Source organism: Panicum hallii, chromosome 6 (genome assembly GCF_002211085.1).
Source record: "Panicum hallii strain FIL2 chromosome 6, PHallii_v3.1, whole genome shotgun sequence".
In the NCBI taxonomy this organism is placed as follows: Eukaryota; Viridiplantae; Streptophyta; class Magnoliopsida; order Poales; family Poaceae; genus Panicum; species Panicum hallii.
The window spans coordinates 9,915,410-9,924,574 of record NC_038047.1 but is presented as its reverse complement, the minus strand read 5'-3'; the positions used below and the strand labels follow the sequence as shown (position 1 = coordinate 9,924,574).

Genomic DNA, 9,165 nt, shown 5'->3' with positions numbered 1-9,165 from the left:
ACGATCACAAGGTGGAGCTTTTCCTACGCGGTGTCTCTCTGCGGCTAAGGTAGAGCGATGCAACCTCTCACTCTGAGAAAAAGCACCACGCGGTGAGAATAGCGCCTTCGTGATTAAACAAATCGCAAAGCCGCTCAGGGCCTCTAACGGGTCCAGGGACCAGGGGTCCCCAGCAGGACCACTTCCTGCTGGGACTCTGGATGGCCTAAGACCACTCGTGGATCAAACAGACACCCTCCTGGGCCGTGGCTTTCTCCAGGCCGTCCGTACCCACGGTTCTGACCGGTCAGCCGGTCGGCTGGAGCCTCGACCCGCATCCCCGACCGAGGGGACGACCAAGGCCTAGGTCCGTACTATGGTCCTGACCTAGGATGCCAACCGAACTCCGCCACGCACATGTCACTTTCCCCGACTGACGAGGTCGGGGGCCGTTTGGGTCGCCGGAGCTAGGTGCTGAGGATAAGGACGGACGCGCCGGAGTCAACTTGCCGTACAGGGCAACCACTCCCCCTCCCCTCTGTCCCCATAGTGGGGGTACACTATTCCATCTGCCCGTCCTCGCGAAGGGGCGGGATGCAACGTCATCACGACGCGGTGGACACGCCTCCATCACAACAGAGTGACAGAGCGTAGCGCCAAGGATGGAGTGTGACTACCGTATCGTACTTATTGTCGCATGCTCACCCCCCAACTGACAAAGTATGACGCACAGGGACAAGATAAGACGACCACCCCACGACGCAGGACTTGGACGGTGGTCATCGGAAGGTCCTGACTAGTAGAGTTGGCGGTCTCGACTGACAAAGCTGGCAACTCCGATCGACGAAGCAAGAAATACTCTATCTTTCTACCTTACTCTTTCTACCTTTGGTTCCCCTGTAACAGAACCCCCTTTGGACTATAAAAGGGATGGTCATCCGCCTAGGAAAAACAACCTCGACAGATCTCGATCATACCACATCATCCACTTGTAAGCTTGTAACTTCCCTAATTTTCATGAGCACCTGGGCTCAAGCAATATAACCGACTGATCCCTGACTAGACATAGGGCACGATTGCCTGGACCAATATAAATCTTGAGTCATTGTGTGCTAAGCCATATCCGATCACGACACGCGATACACACCTCGAGTTGATTTAGCTGCCGGCCATTTCCGGGACCGACATCATTGCTCACAGCATCAGTCAACTACATTAGTCCATAATACTAGGCTAAAAGCATCATTGAACTTTCTGAATAAGAAAAGGAGGGTTAACTATTGATCATATTTTATTATTATTATTCCTGGCTTTCCTTGACATACTTGCCTTGGCCGTAAAGCTCTGTTCATTGCTGTTGCATCATATCTGCAGAGCTGCTACATGTTTCAAGGAAAGCTGCCTTTCTTCAGAACTGAATGCACAAAACGAGCAATGCGTTTATAAGATGGCTACCTAAAATTTCTGTATATTCCTTAAAAAAAGCTCTGCATATTCCTTACAAAAGATTCTGTGTATAAGTGTATTGTAAGAAAATAAGGGGAATGAATATCCACCTAAGTGTATTCTGATCTTATCTCTATTCTTTCTAGAATCAGTTTTGTTTTTCTGAAGCATCAACAACTCTAGAAACATAGATAGGAGCACAAAGGTTCAGCAGACGTCAACTGCAACTCTTTAGATGCAAGAAGTCACAGCAATTGCATGATGTCGTTTGGTCGCTAGCTAAAGAGTTCTTTCCTTGAACGTTTGGAATATCAAAACGAAGGGATAGAGACAGAAAGATAGCTAAGTGGGAGACGGTATAATTACACCATGAGAAGATACAAATGGACCACTGAAGCTAGCTGCCTCTTCTTAGGAAATTATGGTTTATATTTTTCTTTCAGTGTGGTATTCAGAGGCATTAGCTTTAATTGTGTTTTCTAATGCTGTGCCTTTTCCGTTCTTTTTGTAATTTGTTTAATCTGAAAACAGATGAATTTTCAATTGACTCGTGGTTCATTATACAGAACTATTTTGCAAAGATAAATACTTATATATCTCAATTTATAGTGTGTCCTATAAACATTATTCAAATTCAAGCATCTCAATTTTACGAAGTTTTATCTAGGAGCAACAGTACAAATGGGAACATTCATCCTGAGTCGTCATATAGTTACTCCTAATATATTGCTTCTAGAAGTTGCCTCTTTTGCAGGACGCAAGCAGCGGCCACAGACATGGCGTGATGGGTTTCGGCCTGACCGTGCAGAACCAGCAAGAACCGGGACCCTTTTTAAAATGGTCGCGTAGAGAATTTAAATATTGTTGGTCAGTGTGGTATGCATTCCAATTATGCCTTGGTCAAAATTTGTGTGTTGCCACTACCAAGCTTGAACTTTTTTGCGAGCTGACCAGACTCGCATCTACTCGTAATCAGAACAATAACGCAGAGGTTATTATTTCTTAATGTTTGTTTGGTTTGGTTTCTGCATAGTACAGGCCTTCCCCTAATCCGATCTAATCCAAGCTGATTGATTACTGGTACAGTGCAGACCATCGACTGGAGTAGGCTCACTCAGTGAAGTGCTGCTAGTGGCCGGTGTTCTTTTGCATACCACAGCCAGCAATTCCCTGAAATTGTAGTAGAAGCTCATGACTCGAGCTATTTGTTGAATTATTTTATATGCTGGCTAACATCTGAATATGGCATTATCAGTTACCAAAAGAAACATGTTGTAGAATATTTTCCTCGTGAGTCTACAAACATTGAGAATGATATGAGTAAATTTCAGCTGAATCATCACATTTGTTTTGCTTCCTACATTGCATTAGAGATATTACTGTCCGTATGCTGTGTATGAAGCTGCAATGTCTGGTATTTTGCTTGCTTAGCCAATTTCTCCACTTTTATTCCACGAAGCTTGCCACAAGTTAGAAAATATAATAACCATTTAAAATACGAGTTTTATTGTTACGGAATCATTAAATTTGCTATAAATTATTATAAATGGAATACAAATGCCATTATCATAAAATGGAATACAAATGTCATTTATAGTATTATCGTAAAATCTATTTTTTTTGAAAATACCATTCCATTAATTCAAGGGCTCAGTGAGATTGCTAGAGTTTTGAGGACACTTATGCCCCAACAGCCTGATGCTTGCTTTTAGTTACCCATCCAATTAACCGCCTAATCCTTTTTTTTCTTGAGCCCAATCCATTTTGTGAACGGTAAACCACAAGTAGGCATCTGATATTGTATTATACTAATATAAAACAAAAAACATGCTTATAAGTTATACCAGTTTTTTCGTACAATTGTGTTGTAATCATTATTAAAGACGGTAAACATATGATGTTTAAAATTTTCTAAAAGAATATAATCTGATTTTTTCTAGTAAAAAGAAAGGATATTCACATGCGACATGCCCATCCTATTTCAGAGGTTTTGCCGGACTGTCCTCCTGCCTCGACCGTGGCCAATATTCGGACGGTTCACCGGGACGGGACGGGACGGGACGGGAACCACCCTCTGGCCCTCTCCAATTCTAAGGGCCGCCGCGTCCTCTCCTCGCAGTGCCTCCCCACCGCCCTCCCCTCCGCGCCGGCCGGCCTCGCCCCGATCCAGATCCAGGTGCGCATCTTCCCTTCCTTCGTTTTCCCGTCGGCTGGCGTCCTCATCTGCCCCCGACGACGGACGCCATTGGCCTGGACTGGAGATCCGGACGGGGTTGCACGTTTCATTCATGTCCTCTTCATCTCTTCGGCTGGTTAGGATAGGATGGCCTCGCTTGTTCGTGATGTTTTGCGCGGCGGGATCTTTCCCCTTCGTTGCTTGAGCGCTGGAACCCAACTGTTTGTTCATCTTTTTTCGAAATAAGCAACCAATCAATCCAGTTTGCTGCGGATCTGGTCTATTTTGTGGCGTGTCTGTTTTTTTAGGGATTTGGTGGCTGCGCTTTTCCGCGGCTGTACCTCTGCCGAGTTAGTGATTCCGTTGATGTTTTCTTGGAACTAGAATCACAATCCATCAATTCGGGTCGCCAATTAGTGTGGCATTGTGAATCGGTTTTAATTCATGCTCTCACGACGCTTGCCGATTTGTGCTGGGATGAGTTTCTAGCCTGGATCTTGAAGCATTAAAACAAAAAAAACTGATTTGAGAATTTATATTTCACCTTTGAACACCCAGAAAAAGTGTGTGCAATTCCATTGCGACAGGGACCACCGTAGTGCTGCATTAAGGAGTCATTTTCGCTATGTGCAATGCACACTGCTGTTCCACACTTCCACTTTGGCAATCCCACTACCACCATACCCGAATATTAAGTAGTTCAGTTTTTTTTATCCCTACAGCAAACAAACTCAAATCAGGGACATAGATAGTACTACTACTACATTTGAATCCTCTAATTTCTCTCGGGTTAGTAGCTGTAATGGTTCTTTCAAGGTTCTTTTTGTAAGGCCTTTATGATTTGCTTTGAGAACCTGTTCATGTAATGGTAATATCCCTTGCTTGCCACCCTCTTATATGATAATAGATTGGCCTATGGAGCTTTACCTCTAAATGAAGTCGCATGGTACTTCAGATTTATTGCCGTATATGTGATTTTCAATTTATTTGAATCCAAAGAGAAAGAGGTGGAACCATGTGGAGAACATGCACTGTCTCTTGCAATTTCTTGCTTAGTGAACTAGCTTTCTCCTATGTGGCAATTAAAGGATGCTGCTCGGGACAGGAACTGTATTCTTGCACATGCTTTCAGTGTGTCCTCTTGTAACAAATTGGTGTAAGTAAGCTCCCAGTGCTTACTATATATTAGCGTGGCAGTGTGCTAGTCCTGGTCCATTTTAACATAATTGCTAGGAGCTTGTATTGTCATGTCACATAGTGGGGATATTTGTTCCAGAAATGGGTTATTGTCCAATGTCCATCATTAAAATTTACAGTGGACAGTTTCTTTTTTAGGATGTGGTGTTGTACAGATACAGTAGGTTATAATTCTTTCCAGAAATGATGATTGTCTGCCAGGATTTTGCTTTCAGTTAACAGTGGGGAAATCTCTATTTTCTGTTTATTTGTTGTGCTTGGCCAAACAAAAGGTGCAGCAAAATCAACCATCTTAAACAATAATCATTATTTGAAATTCCAGTCCCCTTGTGCGTTCTTTTACTGCAACATTATTTTGGGATTTTGAGTGGCTTAACTCATTCTAATTCCTTTCTCTGTTCTGTCAGTCATGAATAAATCATTTCCTCCCCTAAAAAATGCATTGAATCTTTCTATGTCATCTGTTCTTATCCCTGTGCGATATTACTTATTAGATTATTTTTACTCTTAAAATACTTCTGAGGGTTGGAATTTAAGACATATGGCTTTACAAAGTCAAAAGAAAATTGTGAAATACAAAGTATGAAGGGTGCAATATAGACTGAAAATATGTGGAACCAGTTAGGCAAGATAATGGCTGTTTTGTTTTTTATTTCGAGAATGGCTAGAGAACTACCCATCATCCCATTAGAGAAGAAGAGTGACTGATTAGTAGTAATGTAAATGCTGATCTGCTGCATGGTCTCTGTCTCTGACTGAGGTTGCGTTGTATTGATATGTGCATATCGTATTTCTATTTTAACAAAGCTGTATCTCCAAATCTGAAATTTAATTTGTTTGTTTGCTCTGATATCTGTATGTTGAGTTCTTGTTCAATCACCTTGGTCTTACAGCATAGGGACATGTGTGGTGGTGTATTATAACTTCTGATGGATTTTATTTCCTCAATGTGACCTTTAACAGCTTCATGCAAGTTGTTCACCTTATGTATACGCCTGAATATTTTCTTACTATTTGCTTGGACAGGATTCAAACTAATCAGTACACTGCCACCATGGTTCTGGATTCATTATCATCTCCTCACAGGAGGTCCCAAAACACATTCTTTGTGTCATCCACAAAGAAGCCTCAGTCATCTCGGGATGACAGTTGGTCTGCACTGGTTGAGCGGCACCGGTTCCTCTTGACAACACTTGTTGTGCTTGCCTTCCTGTGCACCATCTATCTGTACTTCGCAGTAACCTTGGGGGCATCAGATGCTTGTGCTGGATTGGCGGGGGCAGAGAGGATTGAGTGCCAGGCAAAATCCGTTCTGCAACATGGAAAGTTGAAATTCCTCTGACGCTGAGTTGTTTTGAGACTCATTGGTGAAGACCAAAATATTGAGTTTTATATGCGCTCTGGTCACAGGTCTTATTCTTCATACCCTGAATCTGTATATTTTGGGTGGTGGGTGGTGTGTATTCATGCTCATGTACTTGGACTGCGAGATTTGCTGTACCCGTAGAGGCAACAAATCTAATAGTGATAGTGCTGAGTTTGTGGAAACGGTATAATGAAGTAGGTCACCATATTATTCTTTTACCATGATGTACTAAAAACATCATGGCGCCATTATTCATCTAGGAGATCTTGATATTTTCTCCCTTGTGACATGTAACCCGCAATTAATTTGAAACTGTGCTGCCTGAGTACTTATTGATCCGAAAGTAGCCATTTGTACAATTTTATTAGTGGTCATCTTTATGCCTTAATAACGAACTGTCCAGTGCATACGATGATAGTTAATTTGTTGAAATATTACAGTCAATATGCCAACCTGGGGCATGATGTTTTTCTTTTGAGTTATTGTTCGCTGCTTGTTCCTCATTTGGTCAGTAGGCTGGCACATTTCAGCAGACATCAAGTTTCATAGGTTGTGTTTGGATGGGTAGCAAAGGGTCTAGCCAGGGTTAGCTAATGCAGGTTCGGTCTGTTTGGTTGCCTGTAGAGGCATGCTAGCCAGGCTTACCTAATGCAAAAGACGTCCCTTGGCCTGGCTTCTGGCTTCAGTAGTACCCGAAAATCGACCATTGTAGCTAAGACGGGCTTGTACTAGCCAAGCTGATGCATCCCCTCACCTTCCTCCCGCTGTTCCGCTTTGCACCTCCGCCGCTACAAGTTTGCAAGGTTGTCCACGGGCATCAGATCGAAGACCCTGCCGGCACATGGAGGAGACTCCGGGAAGGTCGAGGCTCGAGACTCCTGGGACGACGCCGTCGTCGCCGATGGGGGCGCAGGGCTGGCCGCGGGCGCCTCCCCTTTTTGATCTCGCCTACGAAGTTCCATCCTCGATTGGAGGTTTGCGCATGGATTGGCTGCAAGCAATTCTCCTCCCTCTCTTGTTTATTGCCTTCGATTTCAAATTCAGATACGAGGAATTGGTGATTTGCAGTAGTAGTAGGATCACAGCCGATTGATTCTTATCTACATCGATTACTGAAATGCACAGGGAAGTAAGAACGGAGTACGGAGGAGTCAAATCCATCAAGTACACGGTTGAGCGCAGGCTCCGCGCGAGCTGGTGGCCGATGCCGCCGTCGTTGCTGCGGGAGACTGAGAGCCTAGATCATGTTTGTTTGTTCCTCTTTGGATTTTGAGGAAGCCTCTTCCTTTTGCTTGCTTGCCCCTCCGTGAGTTTACAGTGATTCAACGGCCTGCTTGCTCCTCCATGAGTTCACACTGGTTCAGCGGATAACCTGTTCGTCAAAATGTGCTTCCGACGAGAACTGTTGAAGTATTCATATGATTCAGATTTATTCTACAGAAAGAAGAGATGATTTTATCGAAGGCAAGTTAAAGTGAGCACGGCGATTCAGTAACTCGATCTTAAACTCACCACCAGAACAAAGAGGTGATCTTACCCGAAGCAAGCCATCCAGCCAAACAAAGACAATTCCAATACAGACTTAGCTAGAATAGGCAACCAAACATGGACTCATTGCATTGTCTAATCCAGGCTCGAGCTGGCCATGCATACATCTAGCCCAGGCTAGAGCTAGCCCAAGCATCCAATCACAACCATAATGTAGTTATTCAAGAACTAGAAGAGTTCTATTCTTTAAAGAATCATCAAGGGTTAACATTATCAAAGTTCTATTTGGTTTCTATTAAAACCGTAAGAGCAGCAACAAGAGAATAATAACAGAGAATTACACAAGTGGAGAAACTGCTACACTAGTAGTAGTAGCTGGTATCTCAAATATCATGCAAATTAGGTGCTGAAGGCCGTTTGTTACCGTTTATCCAGTTATCCTGTGTGTGATCGATACGGCTGAAGATAGCAATACTGAAAGGTTTGAAGAGAAAACAGTGCTCCGAACCATAACCAAAGTCCGAATGTCAGCCCAGCTAGTACAGAATTACCAGCTTAAGGTGTGGCAGAACCAATCTGAATTATACCGGCTCAAGTACGCGAGTCCACTCCAAAGGGCTCCGACGTACTTCAAACGGTATAATCCCTTGGCCTGTCGGGTAACGTCCTGATAAACCACCGATACACAGGATCAAATAAGGTTACCTCACACGAAGGTGAGTCCAGAGATACAATCACCATTATATTTTACATCACGGGAAATCACATTACAAGAGTTTCCAACAGTAGAGCAAAGTTTCAAATTTAGCGAAAACAATACAAACTGATAAAGTTATGGTTTTTAGCAGCGGAAAACATACGCGATGATCTACAGCACGTCGTCAAGACGGATGTCATGCTAAGCCCGGGCACGACATCACTCAGTATCATCAATGTTGGCCGGGGATGGATCCCGCTCCGCGGACCAACCTTCTGGAAGAGCACAGGGCTATGACAGGGGAAGAGTGGGGTCTTCAAAGGTTTTACCTGAAAAACATATAACTAGCAAGGCTGAGTATACTAATACTCAGCAAGACTTACCCGGAATTGGGTATACCTTAGCCCATAACTAGACTCATGAAAGCTTTTCAAGGCTTCTAGGTTTATTTTCAGCTGAAAAGCAATAACGAGTAGGTCCTTAATTTCAACTTTTAGCTTTCAGGTTCTATTTGATTATCTATTCTAGATAAGCACCTATAACTAAGCAAACAAGGTAGGGCTCTTTATCTCAACCAGCAGTATTACTCATCATATAGTTGCTCTTGTTACTCTATGTGATAAAGGGGGTAAGCAGTCTCATTCATCGTGAGAGGCGGACGATTCTGAATCAAAATTCAACCTTGCAAGGGTAAACCTAACACACACGCTTGGAACACCAAAGGGTCGTTCCGAAGCAACCGTTTGCCTTTCATTCCGACTCGTGGATCAGTACCACCACAAGCGACTGCAGGTCATACGCACTTCCAAAGTGCAG

The 9,165-nt window shown here is 43.5% G+C and overlaps 1 long non-coding RNA gene across 1 annotated transcript; it reads left to right on the top strand.

Annotated features, from left to right (window-relative positions):
• The first annotated feature begins 6,135 nt into the window (after positions 1-6,135).
• On the top strand, positions 6,136-7,620 carry LOC112897887. The gene is made up of 2 exons (XR_003229784.1): positions 6,136-7,138; positions 7,290-7,620. It is a non-coding gene; the product is annotated as an uncharacterized LOC112897887 (long non-coding RNA).
• Positions 7,621-9,165: the final 1,545 nt, after the last annotated feature.